This window comes from Eublepharis macularius, chromosome 4 (genome assembly GCF_028583425.1).
Source record: "Eublepharis macularius isolate TG4126 chromosome 4, MPM_Emac_v1.0, whole genome shotgun sequence".
Lineage (NCBI taxonomy): Eukaryota > Metazoa > Chordata > Lepidosauria > Squamata > Eublepharidae > Eublepharis > Eublepharis macularius.
Window position 1 is genome coordinate 136848360 of NC_072793.1, and position 21542 is coordinate 136869901.

Below are 21542 nucleotides of genomic sequence, written 5' to 3' on the forward strand. Positions count from 1 at the left end.
ACTCCAGTGGGAAAGGGGAGAGAGAAAGAGAAAGAAAGAGACAAGGATACTGCAGCCCCTTAAACCCACTTTAAACTTTAAACATCCAGTGTGGCAGACCTGGCCTTCAGAGACTAGGTCTACCTTTTACTGGAATGAATGGATGGTAGATCTGGCCTCCAGAGGCCAGGTTGACTATGCAGGAACTTTAATATTTAAAAGGCCACGGCAGCATTACTGTTGCATTCCATCTGGGGAGCTCTCTCCTTCCCTCACTCCTCCCTCATTTATCCAGCTGCCTGGGTGGGGGGATGCATTTTAGTTTCATTTTAAGGCATAATTTTTAGGTGCCAGTATTCCCAAACCTGAACGATATCTCCAAAGTGCATTTCCAGAACTGTATGGACACTTATGAAAGTTTGGGATAACAAAAATCGTGCCCTTCCTGAAATGAAATTAAAACATTTTTTTGAAGGGCATATCCCTAGTTTCAAGCCTTGAGTCCATAAAACAGATCAGCATCTTAGGGTGGTCCACTGACTTAGAAAAGAGTAACCTGTTTTAGGAGTGCACTGCTACTGGCAGCATATAACCTCAGTAGGATGAAAAGAAATTCCAGGTCAGTTTATTTGCCCTCCCTCTTGTCTTTTTAAGGGAAAACCGCCCTAAATGTATATAATTTCAGGTGGGTAGCTATTTTTGTCTCTATAGAAGAACAAGATTCAAGATTCAAAGATCAACAAGATTTCCAGAGTGTAAGCTTTCAAGAGTCAAGCCCACTTCGTATCTGACAAAGGGAGCCTGATTCTCGAAAGCTTATACTCTGGAAGTCTCTTTGGTCTTTAAGGCACTATTGAACTTGAATCTTGCTCAAAATATACATAATTTCACATCAGATTTATATTGCCTAGCCAACAAGTGCTATTAGACTGATCAATAACAGACTGCGTTGGAATCCCCCTTTGGAAAACATCCACTTGGTTATTTCTGCGATGGAATTCCACTGGTAGGTTTTAAAAAATATTATTAAAACCCTAAACCCCCCAAATAGGTTAAACTGACCTGGGAAAATGGAGAGAAATGATAAAGACTTTGTTACTGAACTTCTACATTGCCATATGCTGCATATTCTTCAATCTTAAGGAAGTCAACTGGGACATGGTGTTTCATGCGCTGTAATTTTTGTAAATTGAAATACATATACTCTGAAGTTGGAGTCACTTTTACCTCCAGTTGCATACATACAGTGTGAAACTGGAAAAAAAATCTTTCTTGGTATCTTCTTCTTTTCCTGCATTGCTAAATGGAAACAATGAAGTATAGAGGTTTTTTTACCTGATGCTCAATTGAATCTTTTTTTTTTTAATGTGACTTACAGGTCTTTTGGATATCTACACTGGATTAGCACATTTTTTGTTCTGCTGAACATTTTTTTTTTGGTGGGGGGAGGCTTTGTCCAGCAGCTGGCTATATGGGTCTACAATTTTATTGCTGTCAGCATTATTTTTCACTTTTTGAAATTTTATTGCATTTCTGTTTTATAATTTATTGGGAGAGTGTTTGTTTTAAGCTTTATATTCCCATGGATCCTTCTGAACAGAATGAAGCCTCAAAATATAATATAATGGAGTTCTGAACAAGTCTGTCTTGCAGTGCAGAGAAATAATCCATCTAGTTTCAGAATTGTTATCTCCAATAGTCTATGGCAGAACACAAAACATACAAAAGCAAGCACTGTGCTTGATGAACACATTAATGTGCTAACTTTTGACTTCTGTTTTCACATGATAAAAAATAGTTTTGACTTGGGAAATATTTTAGATTTTGAACTTTATGTGTCAGTTTGCACACACAGGCCTTGAAAAAGCATAGTAACAGCTGATAACACACTCAAATGATTAACTGTGATGCAACAAATCACAGACTAATTTAATCTAAACTGGAGTTTTCTTTCCTTGTGTGCCTGTGGGCTTGCTTGCTTGGTAATTTCATGTGCACACTGTATGAAATGATTGCTAGAATGTGTTTGCCCACTGCTGAATGATAGGAGAAGACAGTACTTTGCGGCCACAGTCGGAAGAAAGAGACAGACACAGGCTTGGAATAAAGGGCCTTTTATTAAATGACCATAAGCATAATGCACGGCAAGAGCTAACTAAGCGGTACAGGTCAAGCCCTGGGGTCAGCACCTGACCACCGCCTTGCCTGTCTGGGCGAGCCCCCAATGCCCCGGGTGTAGGCCATCTCGGAAATGGCTGCAACCCGGCCAGCTAGGCCCTACGGATCCCCACTCAAGCACCTGTTGTGCCCCAGCCGCCCAAGCATGAGGTTAGGCCTTGTTCCCGGGGATCCACTCAGGCGTCTGCCCTTCCTGACGGTAGCCGCCCAAGCATACCGCTCTAACAGCAGACCCTGTTCCCCACCCATGGGGAATGCCACAGGGGCTCACCAACCCGCACCCTATTCCCAAAAACTCCTGCCACTAACCACTATATGGCTGAACCCAACAATAACTCATAACAATGCCCTTAGTGCAAGGTAGGCAAAAAACCCCACTTCCCAACAGCCAAACAGGGAAAGAAGGGAAAAAATTCCTACCTGGCTCTGAAACCAGCAGCCGGCTATTCCTGCACTAAAAACAGGGTGAGGTGGGTGGGCCGATCGCTTCTCCCAACTGCTCCTGGGAAAGGGGGCGAGCAAACGCTAATCAGCGCTAAGCTCCGCCCCCTCCCAGTACCCGGATGTAAAGGGGAGGGAGTCTATCTCCTCTCCTTCTGCGGCCGCAAAATCCGGCTCCCAGCCAACACGGCTAACGCCGCAGCTGGGAGAACCGCCTTGTTTGCAATTTGATGGTTGAAGAAGAAAAGGAAATATATTCTCACCTTGGATTTAGAAGATCATTTATTTTGTTTATGATTGCCTTATCATGACAAGAAGGAGGTAAGGATAACCAAATCTTGGCTTAAATTTAAGGAATAACACACCTGATTCTTACTTCTGATAAAATGTGACCTTTGTGATTAGTTGTCTCATTTGGTATTATTTTCATCAATATTTTCCACAAATTGGTGTAACCTTTTTATTTTAATTTATGCTATTACATATCATTGATCCCATGATGGAATTTTACTGATCAAGTATTGTGTAGGTTACTTGTCTAGGTTGTTCCATGTTACTTGAATGGGCCAGTGAGATTCTACTAATCACTTAATCAACATGACTTCATAAGACCACAATGAAAGCTTTCACTGTATGACAATGTCCCTATGAGCCAACAATTTCCTCTCATTTCCTTCACTCATAACTGAGAAAAGAAAGGAAGACATTCCCATTGCCTTGGCAACCATGCTGAAATTCCATATCTTGCCTTGTGATGCTGACATTTTCATTGCCTGCCAGTACTGTGAGGTGGATCTTTCACCCCAATCTAGTTGTAATAATTCAGCATTAGTTGGGGAAGAATTAGGATGCTCGAGGGAACATCAGTGTAGTTGCTTTATCTCTAAACCAAAACCCATTGAAACAAGGGGATGTGAAAATTGGTCAAAAGGGGGAACAAATTGCTGTGGGAGGGTGTGTGTGAAAATGCTCAGTATACGTTGGGTAGTATTTCTATTTTCTTCAGTATAAGTTGACAAATGGTATGTTAGGGACTAGAAATACAACGCAAAACAGATCATACATATTTATTCACACAAACACACACGCACACACACACACATTAGTCTTATGCATTTCTTTCATTATTAATTACAATAATTGCAAAAAATGGTGGGTTTTGTAATTATAGTAATTAATATGAAAGTGAAACAAATCCCCTATTTAAATGGGAAAACAAACATGATTTTCTTCTGTTTTGTTCAGGAGTTTTCATTTCTGTCTGTCTCTTCTATTGTATTTTCCTAGTAAGACATAAAAAGTTGTGTGCCTTAGACTGGCGGTGGGGCGGGGGGAGAGACAGAGCCTCTGGGTTTTCTTGACTAATTGAAGAATGTAGCTACTAAGATTACATAGGTATGTAATGTAGTCCAGTTCTGAAACACATGAAGTGGGACTTTGAGAACCTGATTTCACATACTGCAGCTTGCCTATTTCTAGGGTTCTCCGCAGAAGAGAGACCATGTACAGGGTTTGTTTTTGTGCCAACATACAGTCAGTGCAATTCTAAGCAGGTATTGCCTTGGGAAGAGGTCTGTTGCTGTTGTTCCAGGTTGTTTGTTGCTCATTGTTGCTGTTGTGTTCGGACCTGTTTGAAGTTGTATTGCAGGTTTAATTTTAAAGGGTTGTTGTTTTATTTTGGGGAGGTCCATCAAGATTGTTTCTCGCTTGCTTGGTGTTCTGTTTAGATAGTGTGGCTCTTTCCATTTAATTGTGTTACCACATTGGCCTTAGGTTCTGCCTGGCTTCTGTGAGTGACACTGGTTCTGTTGGACTAAGTTGCAACACTATCCCTGTCTTCAGTTGGTTCTGTTTGGATTCTTTGTTTTGATGTGGGTTCTGTTGGGCCTGTCAGATTTGCCATGGGTTCTGCTTGGCTTCTCTAAGTGACACTGGTGGGCTTGCAACAGCGTCCCCCTGGCTTCAGTTGGTTCTTCTGGAATCCTCTAGTTTGGTATAGGTTCTGCTAAGATTCTCTGGTTTGATGTTGGTTCTGTTGGGCTTTGATCATTCTGATTTCATTGAGACTGAGAGGATTTTGGCCAGTCATTGCTCTTATTATGTTTTTGACTATGGCTTCTTTGCCCTGGAAAGCTTTTGATTTCCGCCCCACTCCCCAGAGCAAACAATAGAGAGTAGCTAAGATCACTTTGTTCAGAGGCCCATAGACGTCAAATTTTCTTGAAACTTGGGGGTATTTAGTGGACAGACTGCACAAGCTCCTTTGCAATGCTGGTGGAGTTTGTTTGAACCCCACCCCCCAAAAAAAACCCAAGGAAATATTCCACCGTAGGGGAACAATGGAGCTGGATGTATTCAAATTCTCAAATAAAACTCAATTCCAAATACTATAGTGGTATTTTTGGACCCTAATATCAATAATACCTATATGTATCTAGTTCCTGATACCTCAATCCAAACATAACCAGGTTTTTTAATGCATACCTCTAGTGATAGTTTCGCACTAGGGGTATGCAGAAGTGGCTTCTTCTCTTTGGGGGGTAATTTTTTAATTTAATTTCTATTCAGTCATAGTTGTTTATTAGTTCTTTGCTTGCTGATGTGACTTGCTGTGATTGTGTGTTGCCTCAGGGCCAAGCTACAAGTGACGAATGACACTTGAACGGCAAGTGTATTTCTCCCTGTTCACTTGTGCTCCACTCAATCCACTTGCTGTTCAAGTGTCATTCATCACTTGTAGCTTGGCCCTCAGTGTCCTTCTACCAAACCCTTTTGATTGGTAACTGTACCCCCCCACCTTGCCACTGAAGCTGCTGTGGTTCTTTGTGGATTACAACTAATTTGCAATTTGTCTGTCTTGTGTAACTGTGTTGTATGTCTGGGTGTCCTAGGTGTGGCTGCAGAGCCAATTCCTCAAGCTGCTTTATGTGTTACTGTTTTCTATCAGTTCACTCATAGACTTTAATGGACACCTTTCATTGCCTCAAATTGATATTTTACATTGTAGAAGTCCTAGAGGAGTACTGGAATCCCCTTGAGTTTTGTCCAATTCATTAAAAAGCCCATGAAGGTACACACCCAAGAAAGAAGGGGGGATGTATCTTCCATTGAAACCAAACTGAAATAATAACAAAATAGAATTATGAAAGGAACAGTAGTGAAACAAAACCATAGAAAACAACCCAATAATGAAACAGTCTCCTTGGGGAATTAATATTAAAAACAAAAGAAATGAACTCCCATGCACAAGTCATTTGTATACATACACACGCACGCACACATACATATGAAAAAAGGAAAAGCAGGTCTTGTGTTACAGGTGGGATTTAAAATGGGCTCTTGGCCTGAAAAGTTGGTTTGTGGCATCTCTCTAGCAGCCACCTGACTTTGCATATACTGCCATCTCCTTGGGAAAAAGAGTGTGAAATGCACAGAAGGAATCAAGATGACCACTGGAATAAAGGAGCATGGCAGTCAATACATAAAATCTGGAGCAGCAGGAATTTCATGTGGAGGTAGGAGGAAGCATTGAACTAGCAACGGCACAGCACACAGAGTAAGGCATTTGACAGACGGCATTGGGAAAAACAGAAGAAGAATACATTGCTGATAATACTAGCATCAACTATTGATACTTCCCAGTGTAAATTCTTTGACATTCCATACATGAAATGGAAATGTTCGCTGTCCTGGCCAAGAAGGTAAAATCATTCTGCTTCCAAGGACAGGGAGGAACAAAGGGGAATGTTTTATGGATCACTGCCTCAGTCACACAATTATATGCAAGAAGCTGCACAAAGTCTGGAAACCTCGCAAATGTTGGGACCTTCATTAAATGTAATTCCTTGCTATTGCCCTACAGGGTTAATGGAATTTGAAAAGGATATCTAGGCAAAAGGGGATAAGAATGCCCTTGATTCAAGCAAACTTCTGAATAACACTGTATGTGTGTGTGTAATTGCTGTGTACAGTTTTCAGACTAGCATTTCAAAAGCATTCTGTTTACTTCAAGGTGAAAAGATTACCCATGTAAAAAGCATTGTACTGCAGAATGGCAAACAGCAGGGAAAGACAAGACTATTTAAACAGCATTTTAGGCCAGCTATCTAACATTAGCATTTTGCTTTATGTTACGTGAGAGTCATCAGCACTTTGAATGAAGCATGCAAATCTTATTAAACAAACCAAAGACTGATACTAATAAGAAAAGACATGAGGCCAAGATTTACTATTACCAATGCACACAATGGCTGGTTCCATAAACTTTGGCTCTATTGACTTACAATTAGATCAATAGGACATTGTTTTCTTTGCTGTTTTCTAAGAACACACAGTTCATCAACTTCTGCTGCTTGAAAAGCAATATTTCCCAGTCATTTCAAGAACTGGTGAACATGAGTGGTGTTTCCTATAATGACTTCTGTGCAACAGAACAGAATTTATGCAACATCTCATTTGAGCTCTTGTTCAGTTCCACCCATTTCTTTATCAAGTCCCATTTATTTTTGTACAGCAAGAGACCACATAAAATTATCAACATGGAATCTCCTCTAACAACCTACTGTATCCTATCCTCACTGACTTTGCTTGTGCAAGGATTGAAAGAGATAGCCCCAAGACTTTTTAAGGATATTGTGAGTGGTTAAATTCATTAACTAAGTCCCAGACCCCCCAAAGATGCATGTTATCGAGATGGGCCAATTTGCTTATGTAAATTTTAATGTATTTCAAGTACTTGCTAGCTCTTTTTAATTAATAATTGTTTTAATGAGATATCATATTATCCACAATGAATCTTCTAAAGGAGCCATATACTTTTCTTTGGGTTTTTTTCCCCATCTTGATACAAGTTCTACAGCAGCAACTGTGCTTATAATTATTCTATTCTGTTTTTGAAATGTTATTGTTATTGTTGATATACAGAAGTATGTCCTGCTGGATTTTCAGTTCAGCCTTAATTCATTGGCATCTCTAGGATCAGGGGCACTGTTGTGCCAGCCCCTTTATTCGAATATGGCATGAAAGACTATTAGTAGTGCTTAACTGGAGTTCAAAGGTGGGCTTCACCCTCCTGACACAGGAATTTGCTGTATGTTGCTGACCTTCCCATTAGTACAACATGGTTCTAGCTGTTGCCTTCAGAGTCCAAGCAGGAAGTTTTGGATCTCTCACAACTGGCTCTTCTAGTTTTTTCACCTGCTTCATGTTGCTCTTGGGAGATGGTATGAAGAGCCTTGGTCCTGTGACTATTTTTGGCTATAATTTGGGATGACTAGAATAGTGCAGTTGCTCAACACAGGGCTGATTGGCAAGCACTCTGAGGCAAAAAAAAGGATGATGGGCTGTTCCTGAAACAAGCCAAAATTTGCTCAGCAGTCAGGTGGGTTTAAGGAGTGAATATCATTTGTGCTGATAAGCATCAACCAAGCATGTGTGTGACATATTGGAGGAGGGAGATAAGCACACAATGTGAAAGCTAGGGTAAGCAAATCAAACTTGCAGCTACACTGGAGTTCATAAGTTACTCAGGGGAAGACTGTCATAATTGCAACCCGCACTTAAAAGTTAGGTGAAAGTTGTGACGATGCAGATCAGCCATTTAATAAACCGCATGCAAATATGGACATTCCTTGTCTTCATTTGGAAGGGGTGCTGGGACAAGTGAAGGATGGAGGGGCACAAAGTAAGCGGACCGCAGAAGTAATATTCTCTATAGGGACTGAGGACTATCACAAGACAAGACTCACTTGCACATTTCATTCAGTCGACATCCTATAGGTGAAAGATGGTTATCCAAGTTATCCAACAAATGCCCATAAACTGACTTTCGTATTTATAGGTTCTATAATATTTACACTCCAAAGAAATATAAATTAGGTATAGATTATAAATACTGTATTATTTTTGGAGTAACTGTACCAACAAATGTTTATGGCATTGTGGACACCTCTTATTTTAATAGTTTTAACTTACTATTGGTCCTGATTAATTAGGATGGGATGGCTAAGTGCAATAATAAACATTCATTCTGTAGACCATTTGTTTCAGTGGACTTATACTGGAGTAGCTTTTCATGGGACTGCACAATGCTTATTATTCATTAATAAAGTAAGGCTGGGCTTTTTTACACAACTCAATATTCCTTTGGGTAATATGAAAACTCTTTTGTAAAAGCATATGGGTAACATGAGATTGCTGATTGCAAATATATATATATCTATATATATAAAGACAAGTGTCCTGACTGACTCATCAATGCCCATCCCAAACCCCTGGACCTAGAAACATAAAATTTGGGGAGAATGTTCCTTCATGATGTAGAGGCTCACTAAAAAGAGATTTTAAGAAATTTACCCCTAAGAGGGTAAAAAGGGGTAAAATGTGTTTTCCCATAGGGGTACAGCTTCCCTGTATGGCTGGCAGGCTGCTCCTCTCCCCCGCCCCTGCCAACTGACAACTCAGCCACTCTTCCCTGAAGTCATTTGCATATGTGGCCTGATTGGTCATCACCCCAACATTCTAAACAGTATGCAGTTGTTGTTGGGAGTCATTGAATGTGTCCTGAGTTAAAAATACATCTCCCAATCTTCCCCTCTAGGGTTGCCAATCTCCCTGTGGAGACTGGCTTTCCTGGCTGGCTGGTAGGCTCCTGCCTGCTCACACCCTCCCCCTCCATGATAGGTCAGCTGGGGAACTTTGTGTTCTGAGGTAAAACTTAGGTAAAGGAAACTGCAGACAGTTGAAGAAAGACAGTACAAGACTCCTGAATAGGAATTTTATATAAAAGTCAGTATGGCAACTGAGTTTTTAAATGTTCATGGGGAGATGGTGCACAACCTTTCTAGGGGCCATTTCAATGCAAACCTCTCACATGAACCTGCCAAAGTGCCCACAACACCACCCCTCCCTCAGTCCAACTCCACCTCACACCTCTCACAGCCATCACCTCTTACTGCCACCAAGAAGCCGTCTGGCAGATATTGTGCAAGATACACCAATGCTAAAAGGAGGAAGCAATGCCCTCCCCGCATTTTAACCCAGCTGGGATCAGGCGCAGAGCCAGTGGCAATGCCCGCCCCCACCTTCACCCAGTTGGGGTCAGGAGCGGAGGAGGAGGAAATGCCCACACTCACCTTAACTTTACTAGTATTAGGAGCAGAGCAGGTGGCAATGCCCACCCCCTGTCACCCAGCTGGGATCAGGAGCAGAGCAGATGGCAATGCTCGCCCCCCTTCACCCAGCTGGGATCAGGAGCAGAGCAGGTGGCAATGCCCACCCCCACCATCACCCAGTTGGGATCCAGAGTGGAGAAGGTGTCAATGCCCGCCCTGTGCCTTCACCTGGCTGGGATCAGGTGCAGAGCAGGAGCCAATGCCCTTCTTCACTTTCACCCAGGGACAAGGAGCAGAGAAGATGGCATTGCCCGCTCCCTTCAACCTACTGGAATAAGGCACTGAGCAGGCGGCAATGCCCACCCCATCTTCACCCTGCCGGAATCAAGTGCCAAGCAGGCAGCAATGCTCGCCCCCTTCAACTTGCCAGAATCAGGAGCAGAACAAGTGGCAATGCCTGCACCTCCTTCACCCAGCTGGGCTCAGGAGTGGAGCAGGTAGCAAAGCCCACCATCCGCCTTTGCCTGTCAGGATCAGGCGTGGAGCAGGAGGCAATGCCCACTCCTCCCTTCACTCAGTGGGAAGCAGGTGGCAATGCCCACCCCCCCTTCACCCAGCTGGGATCAGGCTCAGAGCGGGTGGCAATGCCTGCCCCTCTTCACTGAGCCGTAATCAGGTGCGGAGTAGGAGGCAATGCCTGTTTCCCCTTCACCCAGCTGGGATCAGGAGCAGAGGAGGTGACAATGCCTGCCCCCCTTTACCTGATGCATATCAGGCATGGAGCAGGTAGCAAAGCTCACCACCCCTTCACGTTGCCGAGATCAGGCGTGGATAAACAAACAACTGGGTGGAAAAACCACAAAAGGAGGAAATAATGAATATAAAGTGTATTAAGTGCACTCGGAGCAGGCATGGAGCAGGTGGCAATGCCCACTCCCATCCTTCACTGGCCGGGATCAGTGACGGCAGAGGAGAGAATGCCTACCTACCTGCCTGCCCTCCCCTTTCTAGAGCCCATTGTGTTTTTTCCCAGAACAGGCTTTGTTGCGAGTATATATATATATATATATATACTTACCTTGCACACTACTGAAATGGGTATTCATACCACTTTCTTTAAATCTTTCAAATATTGTTTGGGACCTGGCAGGGACATTTAGCAATGGGCAATGCCTGAAAATTATCTTATCACCTTAGGGGATTCCAAGGAAGTATTTTGTATCCAAAGGCCTGAGAATATTGCAAAAGTATACAGCTCATAGCCATTTAAATCCTTTTCTGGTGATCCTTCTAATATAAAGTATTAGAAGGAGACAGCATAGCTCCAAAATCCCATCCAGCTCTATATTATCCTAATTATACTCTCCGTTAAGGAATAACTGCTGCACATGACTGGCAAGGCTTCCTCTGAATTATCATAAACCATTGAGAAAGGAGCCCCTTTACTTATCCTCTGAATTATCATAACCATTGAGAAAGGAGCCCCTTAACTTATCTTAGAGTGCCTTGTAGAGAAGTCTAATGTGCAGTCTCATTTGCTATGAGAAGCATGCTAAGCCCAGTGACAAGTGACAGCAATGATGGCAGTGCTGGTTTCCAGTGAGCATCGAAAGGGATCTAACCATCACAAATTGTCTAACTATGTTCACCTCTTTCAGCAGCCATGGCACTATATAAGAAAAGGAATTTGCTGATGATGCCAGGAGCAGGCTGCCAGTAGATCCTTCGATCCCAGTGTGGCAGGCAGACTAACCACTGGCTCTTGGAAAGCTCCATTTTCTCTTCAGAATGCATACAAGCAATAGCAACGGACACTGTGCTTGTCAAAACAGCTGCTGGTATACATTTTTTGCCATATTTCTTCTGTTCACTTTCTAACAGCAATAAATTAACTTTGATTTTTCCATGTCTGGCCTTCTGGACTTATGGTATTTGTTGCATTTTCCATTATTTCAGGATTTTGCCGGTTTGGTGTACTAGTGCTTTTTAAAATTCCATGTATATATAACAGAGGTTTTTTTTTAATTTCTAGGGGGTTTTTTAGTCCATGAAGACTGATTATATTGAAGCAGTGCTCATTCTCATCTAAGCATTGATTATTTTTTAATTTTGCAGGGGTTTGGATATGAAAGACTATTCTCTGGATTTTTTCCCATTATCATGGCCTGCTTTCTATTTCCTTGGGGCAAAAGCCATTCCACTGAGGGCATGTAATTTGCTTCCTGCATTGAATTTTTTTCCCCTCTGGTGATTTGTGTTGCTGTGTTGTATATTCTCACTGATATTATTTTAAGTCACCTGTTTTTTTAACATTCTCATAGAGTTGTCTGCATACCTACTTATTTCATCATCAAAACTGGATTTCAGTGTTCAATTTAGTGAAAATAACACAGAAACCTTTGATGGGATTTTGTTTCATTTCTCTCTCTCTTTTGCTGTTGATGTTTTTTTACAAGAGTTCATTGCTATCCTTTTATGTGTTTTATTCATCATGCATAATGAAATTTGGCATAGTTATCCATTCCTTTTGCTTTTCAGTATTGGGTCTGTGTATTTATACAGCAATAGTATGGACGGAACTTGAGGACAAACAATGCACTTATGAACACTGATAAGAACATCCATCAAGACAATTGCTGCCATTAATATTAATAATAATTAATACAGAGAATGATTGTATCTAAAGAAGTGTCATAAGGAAATTGATTTTACGTGGAGTACTGAAGGCCTGATGGCTATGGAGACTGGTGAGGCAAGAAAAGGTCTTTTATCTCAAGGTTATCAATTCAAATACAGTCATGGTCGATAGTGATGAAAGCCAGCTAAAGGGTGGATTTGCAATCACTTTGTGATCCTGGTTTGGGTTTGAAGGGACAGATGCTTGTATCAGCAGAAAAGTCATTACATGAACAGTTCCTTTGTTACCCGCTTGAGCATGGATACACAATTGCTAAAGTATTATCTTTTTAGCAGATCTGGAAATATCTGTAGTTGGTATTGTAATAAACTTCTCTCAAGAATAGATCTAACTGGTTTTGCTCTGTGTGTAGCTACAAACTGAAGAGATTCCATTGTTCATGGAAAGAGCTGGTACAACTAGCTGAAAAGACTCTATCAATTTTCATATGAGATGGTGAAAATTGCCTCATTAAACTTACAGAATCAGAGGTTTGAAAACTAGGGTTTAATATCTAGAACTGAAAGTTAAACCCTAATAGAACTATTTTTCTAGATGCCAGGTAGCAATATACTTGACATTATATGTGTACAACAGAAATGCAAAGTCCCCTGACATGGCGGCATTTCCCCCATCACCAGCCTCTGTCCCTACCATCACTAACCTGGCTGGTGGGGGAAGATGAGCAGAGGCATGTAGAATCATGCTGCACACAGCCTCTGCAGGCCCTCACTTCCAGTCTAATCTGGAAACTACGGAATAGCAAAAACCTGCGGAGGCTTGCAGAGCAGCATGCTCTGGTCTGCCTCTGCTCATCAGGAGAGGAGGATCAGCAATCCTGGCATCCAGGCCTGTTTTTCAGGTAATGGGGTCTGTCAACCATGGTGCACAAGCACTCAGTTTTCATATTTAACAGATATAGTAGCTCTCAACAATAATTCATACATTTTGGTTTGACAGTCATGAGTACCTATTGGCTAGCACCCAAGATAAAGCACACAATGCCTAACAATGCTCAAGTAACACAATGTTCTCCTTATGCCCAATATTGCAATGCTCTTTACAGTCAGTTACCAAGCCACTAATGTCAGACTGGCACTAATTCAACTATGGCTGCAACCACACACATCACTGGATCTTTTATTATCCGTGCACTAGAACAATCTTTTACATCTGGATTAACCTCTACAGACAGTTGCATATGACTGTTTATACTGCAATGACAACACAGTCTGCAATGATGTGCGGCTAAATCCTGTACATTACGACTAGAGATGGGCATGAACCAAAATACGAACCAAAGTTCATCACGAACCAGGCTGGTTTGTGGTTCACAATCCAGTGGTTTGTCAAAGCCTATTTCTGACAAACCGCCACAAACTTTAGGGCAGTTTGTTTGGTTCGTTTTTTGGTTTGTCACTGCAGACAGCCTGGTGCCAATTAACCAGTTTCCTAGGCAATGGGGGTTGGGCTTTCTGCAGGTCTTCTGCTGACCCGGAAGTGACCTTCTGCTGACCTGGAAGTGTTGATTTGCTGGCCTGGAAGTGATGTTTTCATGAACCAAAACAAACCAGTTCATTAACCGGGGCAGGTTCATGAAAGTTCATGGTTCGTGAAACATGACGAACCATGAACCACTTGGTTCATTTTTTTCTGGTTTGTGCCCATCTCTAGTTACGACTACTGTACTTATTTCCGTAGTAACACAATGGGAAAATCCCTCCTGTTGCATGCAGAAAAAGATTATCTGTACACAGGATCTAAATCAGAAACATTTCATTCCAGGACTTAAAAGTGCACAGTCCTGTGTGCTAATGCAAGTACCTTGAACCAAAATTGAGCAACAGCTAAACATAATTGTCGAAGGCTTTCACGGCCGGAGAACGATGGTTGTTGTGGGTTTTCCGGGCTGTATTGCCGTGGTCTTGGCATTGCAGTTCCTGACGTTTCGCCAGCAGCTGTGGCTGGCATCTTCAGAGGTGTAGCACCAAAAGACGGTGCTACACCTCTGAAGATGCCAGCCACAGCTGCTAGCGAAACGTCAGGAACTACAACGCCAAGACCACGGCAATACAGCCCGGAAAACCCACAACAACCATAGCTAAACATAACTTTGGGACTGCTGCTTTACTTGTTGTAAACTGCTTTGGTGTTTTCTGAGGGAGAGGCAATGTAAGTCTAAATAAACAAATAAATAAATGAAATTCTCCTGTAAAGTCTGCATGACAAGCAGAAAGGCAATGTATGTAGCAATTCCTGGTATGAAGAGGCAGAGATGGGGGAAAAGACACAGACTAAATTTCAAACTACCATGCCTTGTTAAGAGCCCTAAACTTTTGATAGGAAAATGGGACAATTTGTTAGTGCTTTGTATCTGCAAGAGCTTTATTTTAAAAATCACAGTGGAGGGGCAATAGATTTAGATATTCTAAGAACTATATCCAGGAGAAGTGTTAAAATTTGCAAGCACATAAAGCAGCCAACTTGTCATCTGAAGGTTTGTACAATATTCAGCCCAATGGAATGTAAAGCAACTAATGCTATTAGGAAATGGCCTTTGATTGCTGAATTGAATGCAAATTTACAAATATAATCTCTGTCTGATGCAATTAATTATGGGAGTATCTCTTGCCCTTTAGTTATGCTTTTTGTTGATGTGTTTTTTCCTCTGATTTTAAGGAAGGGCAAATGTTTGTATCTACTCCAGATTTTCACCTTTGGTATTTTTTTTGCTTTTTGCTTTTACAAAATCAGTTGCTAAATGAATACTGAATATCACACAATATCTAGATCATGAGAGCTACATGGATGTGTGTTGGCCCAACACCTCTTTAATCTTTCTATAAATGATTTGGCACAATGCCCTGGACTTATCAATAGCCATCCTCGCTGTGCCACTGTTGCTGTATGTGGATGACACAACCACCTTATCATGTACAAGAGTTGGTTTACAAAGATATTTGGATGCCTTTTACGATTATTGTCAACTTAATTCTTTATCTATTAATTACTCCAAATCAAAAGTTGTTGCTTTCTCAAAAAGCTGGCACCCATAGAAATGGTCGATTGGTAACTTTCCAGTTGAGCAAACCAAAAGTTTTAAATATTTGGGTATTACATTTAATTACAATCTTAGCTGGGTGTTACATCGCAAGAGAGCTAAATTTCTTTCGTGAATGTTCTCATGAAAACTCTGGCAATATGCAAAACGAAAACAGAAACTAGCAGTTTAGCTACTCACATTAAAAGGCAACTTTTCATTATTATATAATCTTAAAGCAACTAGGTTTTATGATTAGTACATAAGAGCTAAAATAAGCAGAACTTTGCTTTTTACAATCCTTTGCTTTTCAGCTTGGCCAGATATCACCACATATGTGACTGGGGCCTAATTCATTGTACAGACAGGATACCTTGGAGCAGTAGCGCTAGCAAGGCTAACAGTATTTTTGCAGGTCACGCCATTAAAGTACTGTCCTGAACAGGATCTAATTCAGAATCTGCAATGCTAATTTGTTGAGTGCATTCTTGAAGGTGTTGTTTCTCCTGAGGAGCATTGTCCACCAAGATGTATTGTGAGAACTTCTGGGAAGCTACTGAAAGAGGAAGTGGGAGGTTCTAATACCATCTGTCCCCTAGTTCCTATGAATGACCAGCTACTGAGCCAAGGCTGAGCTGACCTTTGCTTGGGGCACAAATAGGCTGCACATTTGACTAGTCCCTGCTGAATGAAAGGAGCAATGAAAAAAATAGAGATTATTCACAAGGAAAATGTCAAAGGCTCATTTTAATACAGCCATATGTATAATGAATTATAGTCCAACAGAGATTTAAACATTAAAAAGAAATATATCTTCCCTCTCAAATATAATTCATTTACCCTCTCTATAGCAACCAGGGCTTTTTTCTGGCAGTATGCACCAGAACAGAGTCCTGGCACCTCTTTCTGTAGTACCAGCTCCTCTTCCACAGAATTGGCACCTCTTTCAGCTGGCAGGCTTAGGCCCCCTAGGCAACAAACATAATGACTACCAGTACCTTTTTTTGTTTGTTTTTTAAATGCTGGTAGAAACCTTAGCAAAGTACCTCACCTCACATCGCTACCTCACACATAAACATTGTTAGTCTAGAGAGAAAGTGCTTTTTTTCCAGCAAGCTGAAAGTGGCTTGAAAGAAGGATTGCTTCTAGTGGTATATACTCATCATACTTTTGCCTCTAATGATGCATTGTTTCAAAAATCTGACTAAACAACAGAGCAGGGCACAGGGAATGTGCTGGTCCATGGAAAAGTAAATTCCTCCCAAACCACTTTTGACTGTCCTACAAACTGCCAATCTTATACACTATCCAGTGACAAGTGTTCATTCATCCTACTAACATACAAAAAAGTACTATTTGTTTGGACTGCAGGATATCTATCAGCAGGTCATGACTTTCTCACCTCTCACTTCCTGCTGCAGCCTAAAATGCTGCTGCCGGGAGACGGGTACCCCTGAGAACAGCAGGGGAAGAGGTGTCAGTGGTCTGCAGCAAAAAGCTCTAGAATCAGCAAAAAGCACCTCCTTTCCATCAGTGGAAGTGTTTGACAGGAACCAACCCATTTAGTCCCCATGCTCCATTTCTCACATTGGTTAAGCAAATATCTCCCAGAAGACCGCAACTTAGGACTGATGTTCTGGTGACAGGCCAGTCACCCTTCTTTAAAATCAACTTTTCTTCTGTAACTAAAATGGAAAGGTTTGTCTGTAATGCCCCCAAATATGGGTGCCATCCCCCCGCCTGAGGCAGGGGATCTCCTGCTCTCACCCTCCACCCCCACCCCCACTTACCTGGCTGGTGGGGGGTACAATTCTTGGGGCATGCCCCCGGGTGACATGGCGTGCCCCCGGGTGGCACAGTGCACTCCCACGCCCATAGCAGCTTGATTCGGTCCGAATCAAGCCCAATTCGGCACCCTGGTGAGTGTGGGAGTGCTCCCAGGACACCCCTTCACTCACGTGATGATGTTACTTTCTGGAAGTGACGTCATTGCACCAGCCGGGAGCAGAACAGAAACACAGCAAGGTGTCGGGCTCCTGATCTTCCACATGGGGTGTAGGGGGACCTGGCAACCCTACCCAAACCCCAAGATGCTGTCAACTGTTAGGAAGGCTTCTGGAGGGGTAGGAAGATAGCAAAATATTTACACAGTCATCCTGAAGTCTGACAGATTCAAAATCCTAGTCATAGCCAACCAACAAGACAACATGTGAATGGTGTCCTGCATATCTTTTGACTCGTCCATGAATTACCCCATCTGACCAGGTAAGTGGGAGACTCCTCAGCTTCCCACTGGAAATTACGCCAATAGTATATTTACATGTCAAGTTTCAAATGAAAGGAAATCTAGCCCTTTGGTTTTGTCCAATTGTCTTGTCTTGTCCAGTTCAGCAAAATTTACTCCTGTGCTGTTTTGATAAAGATAGAGTACTAGCAAGGACAAGTATAGAAAGCTAAAATTATCTTGATTGTTTAATTTTTTAAACTGAAATTCTGTCCACTAGGTTTTATAAATAAATCCAGCTTGTTGTTGAAGAGAATTGTGTGTACTAATCTGCCTAAGCCTGTCTCAGCCATGTGATTTATGCATGTAAACCCTTTAGAGATCTGTATCTGGAAAAATGATTACTCAAGAAGGCCTTAGCTTCTTCTTTCCTCCTACTGCACCTGAATCCAGTTAGTAGTGGCAGATCTTGATTTTGGTGACAATTTGGGTGTAACAGTAAGGCCGAAGTACTTATACATTGAACGAATCGTCTTTGCCCCCCTAGTCAGAATGACAAGACAGACATAAGGTTTGGCACTAAAGGGTCACTTTGTTAAAGATAACATCAACCATTAATATGGCCATGGCCACCTAGTGGTACAGGTCAAGCCCTGGGGTCACCCCTGGACCTCTGCTTTGACCTGTCTGGGCAAGCCCCATTGCCCCGGGTACAAGTCATCCATGCATATGGCTGGGACCTGGCTGGCTAGGCAAAATGGTTCTCCCCTTCAAGCTCCTAAGGCCTCAGCCATAGAGCATGAGGGAAGGACTTAAACATGGAAGTCACTGAGGCAGTCTGCTCTTACAGCTAGTAGCCGTCACACCAGTCGCTCCTGGCAGACCTCATTTCCCCACCAATGGGTAAGTGTCAAGGGTGCTCACTGGCCTGCTCCCTATCCCCAAACTCTATCCTGCCAGTGACCATCCTAAAATGGCAACACTCTGCCAATTGCCCCAAACCTCAGCAAGCTGTACAAGGTGAGTGAAAAAAATGCCTTTCCTCCATGCCAATTTGGGGGGAAAATTCCTAAATGACTCTGTCAACAACAGCTGGCTAATCCTACACTACTACAAGATGTGGTGGGTGGGCTGAGCATGCAGAACAACTGCTGGCCGGCTGGGCAGAGCCACCTTATAAGGCACCCCTGGCCTGAAACCCAGATGTCCAGGAATCATGTTTCCTCCTCCTCCTTCCAGGGAGGCAAAGAGCATCTCCTGGCCTCAGCAGCGGAGGCTGCTGGCTGAGAGGGCCATATTCTCAAGACACACTGCCATATTGCCCTTCCACTGGAGTACAGATCACCCAAAGTGAGGGTCCTCTGTGAAAGGGTCCAGTTACGTTACGCATACTTATTAAATACCCAGTTAGAAAGAGACATATTCAGTGACTATATATGACAATGTGGAGCCAAGGGCTTATAAGCCAGATCTGCCCCTCTGGCCTTCAGTTGCCCACACGTGCTTGGGCTGAGAGGAGCGCTTTTCAGTCACTCCTCTCGGGAGAGCACAGGGAGGCGGCAGTTGCTGCTGAGCGGCGAAGTGGCGGTGGTGAGTTGGAAGTGGTGGCTGCGGCTGCAGAAAGGGGCACCAGTGGGGAGAGTAGGCTGTAGCCATGCCACACCACTTTTGGAGCAGGCAGGCAGTTTCGGCCTTAAGGGCCCTTGGCCTGTTTGTGCAGCCCTGGCCTGTAGGGGCCTGAAGGGCCTTTGCCCAGTTCTGCTCGGCTTCATCCTGTTGGAAGTCTGGTTGGGCCTTTGCCCAGTTTTGTGCGGCCATTTCGGCCTTAAGGGCCCTTGGCCCAGTTTGCGTGGCCTCAGCCTGGAGGGCCCGAAGGGCCTTTGCCCAGTTCTGCCCAGCCTCAGCCTGTGGAGGCTTGGTCAGGCCTTTGCCTAGTTTTCCACGGCCTTAGACCTGGCGTCCTGGTTGCCCACCATCCCCCTTGGCTCACTCCCTTTCTTTAGCACCTCGGGGCTGCTGTAGCACCCCTCTTTATTCTGTGCCTTTGTGAAGGGGGTGTTAGGTTGGATGGGTGCATTGGCTGCTCGTTGGGCTTCTGCTGGGGCCTCCCAATTCAAAGGAACATAGTCATTCCTGCACAGCCTTAGTTCCATGGAGGGGTGTGGTTGTGCTCACCCCTTCAGCCCATATCAACCTTTGGGGCCTTGGGGTATCTTCCATTCTTTGGGGCTTCAGAAGGCAGTTGGAGAATTTCTCGATTGAGTACATTTATTGTTAATCGCCTCTGCCCCTTTAGGTTCTTATTACACTCCCCCTGGTGACTATTGTGGGGTGATACAGTCATTGGGTATCCAGGGCTATAAGTTGGGCTCCATCTACTGCAGGGGGCAGCCATTTTCTGGGGGGCAGCCACTTTGTTACGTGGTTGTGATGCAAATCAGCATTTTGCTGGTGATTCTCACTAACAGTGGGCCTTAGTGGGTCATGCAGCAAGATGCAATGATGCAGCAGCATAGTGGTTAAGTGGTTGTGCTATGAATTAGCACTCTGGGGGTTTCATTCCCACTATTTGGGAGCTTAGTCGGTGACCTTGAATAAGCCTCTCTGTTCACTGCTCTGAGTGGGATCTTGGGCGACCATTTTGATTAGTGGTTATTAGTGGGCACCATGTCTGGTAAAGGGCCCCCTAAGGGGAAACACCTGGTGAAGCACCTCCCTCCTAAAAGGCCAGCACCGGTTTTGTCCTCATTGGAGGATGAGGATAAAGCACGGAGCAGGCAGGAAATTCTGGACCATTTCACAGCTTTGGAGCAGGCAAGGGGGGGGGGGTCTTCTGATGCCCCAAGTAAGGCTAAGCACCCACAGTCTGTTAGGGCCACCTCTATGGCAACTTTTCAGAGGGGGTTCTTAAAAGACTTTCTGCTCTTGAAGAGATGTGCAGTCTGGATGGTGAAGAGCTGAGCAATGCAATTCCAGTGGCAGAGAGTGCAGAGGTAGAACCTAATGGCCTGGCAGAGCAAGGCTGGTCGGCAGACCCTGGTTAGGTGGCATTGGCAGTTCAACCGGTGGAGGGAGATGGTAAGTCAGCCATGCCTTTGCCAGTGGGTTCTTGGTCTTGGAGTCAGTGGTGACATGCCCCTGCACCCATTTCTTTGCCTTCAGCCCATTCTGCACAAGTGCCAGTTAGCACTCCATTTAGTCAGGGCACCACTTCTGCTTGGTCACCATGGAAGTGGCCAACATGGTCAGGACAAAACAGAGAAGCAGCAGCACTTCTGGTGCACCAGGTACCTCAACCATGGCAGTTGTGCGGTATGAGGGAGAAGTTCAACCTTCAATGCACCAGTTCCCTCCTTGGGGTTTCTACTTCTGGGGTTTTTCAGTTCCAGGGGTTCCTAGCTATGGGTCAGTCCCACTCGGGGCACTGCCTTTTGAGGACACTGCAATGCCACTGGGGGATCACTTAACCCCTGCTACCTGGGAAAAGATTCTCCGGGGGGGGGGAATATGTTGACATCTTCAATCTCCTCTTCAGGGACCTGGAGAAAAAGGAGAGGGAAGACCTTGATAATAGGGACAAAGAATGATTAAAGAAGAGGAAAGTTGACCGTAACTGGCACAATTGGCTCCCTGGTATGTTAATTTATGCTGGGGTGATTGCTAGGGCTGCCCCGTTATTCCAGTATATAGATATTATATACTGGGGCTATACGGATTTCATTGGTGGAGCATGGCTCCAATATGACGAGGAATTACTGATGGATATAGATTTGGAGTTTTTTTATATACTTATTTTTATATACTAAACCTATGCTTTTTCAGTATTACATGCTTTGCACTTTTTCTATGCTTAGGAGCCAAAGTAGTGCTTGTGATGTAACCTGTAGGAAT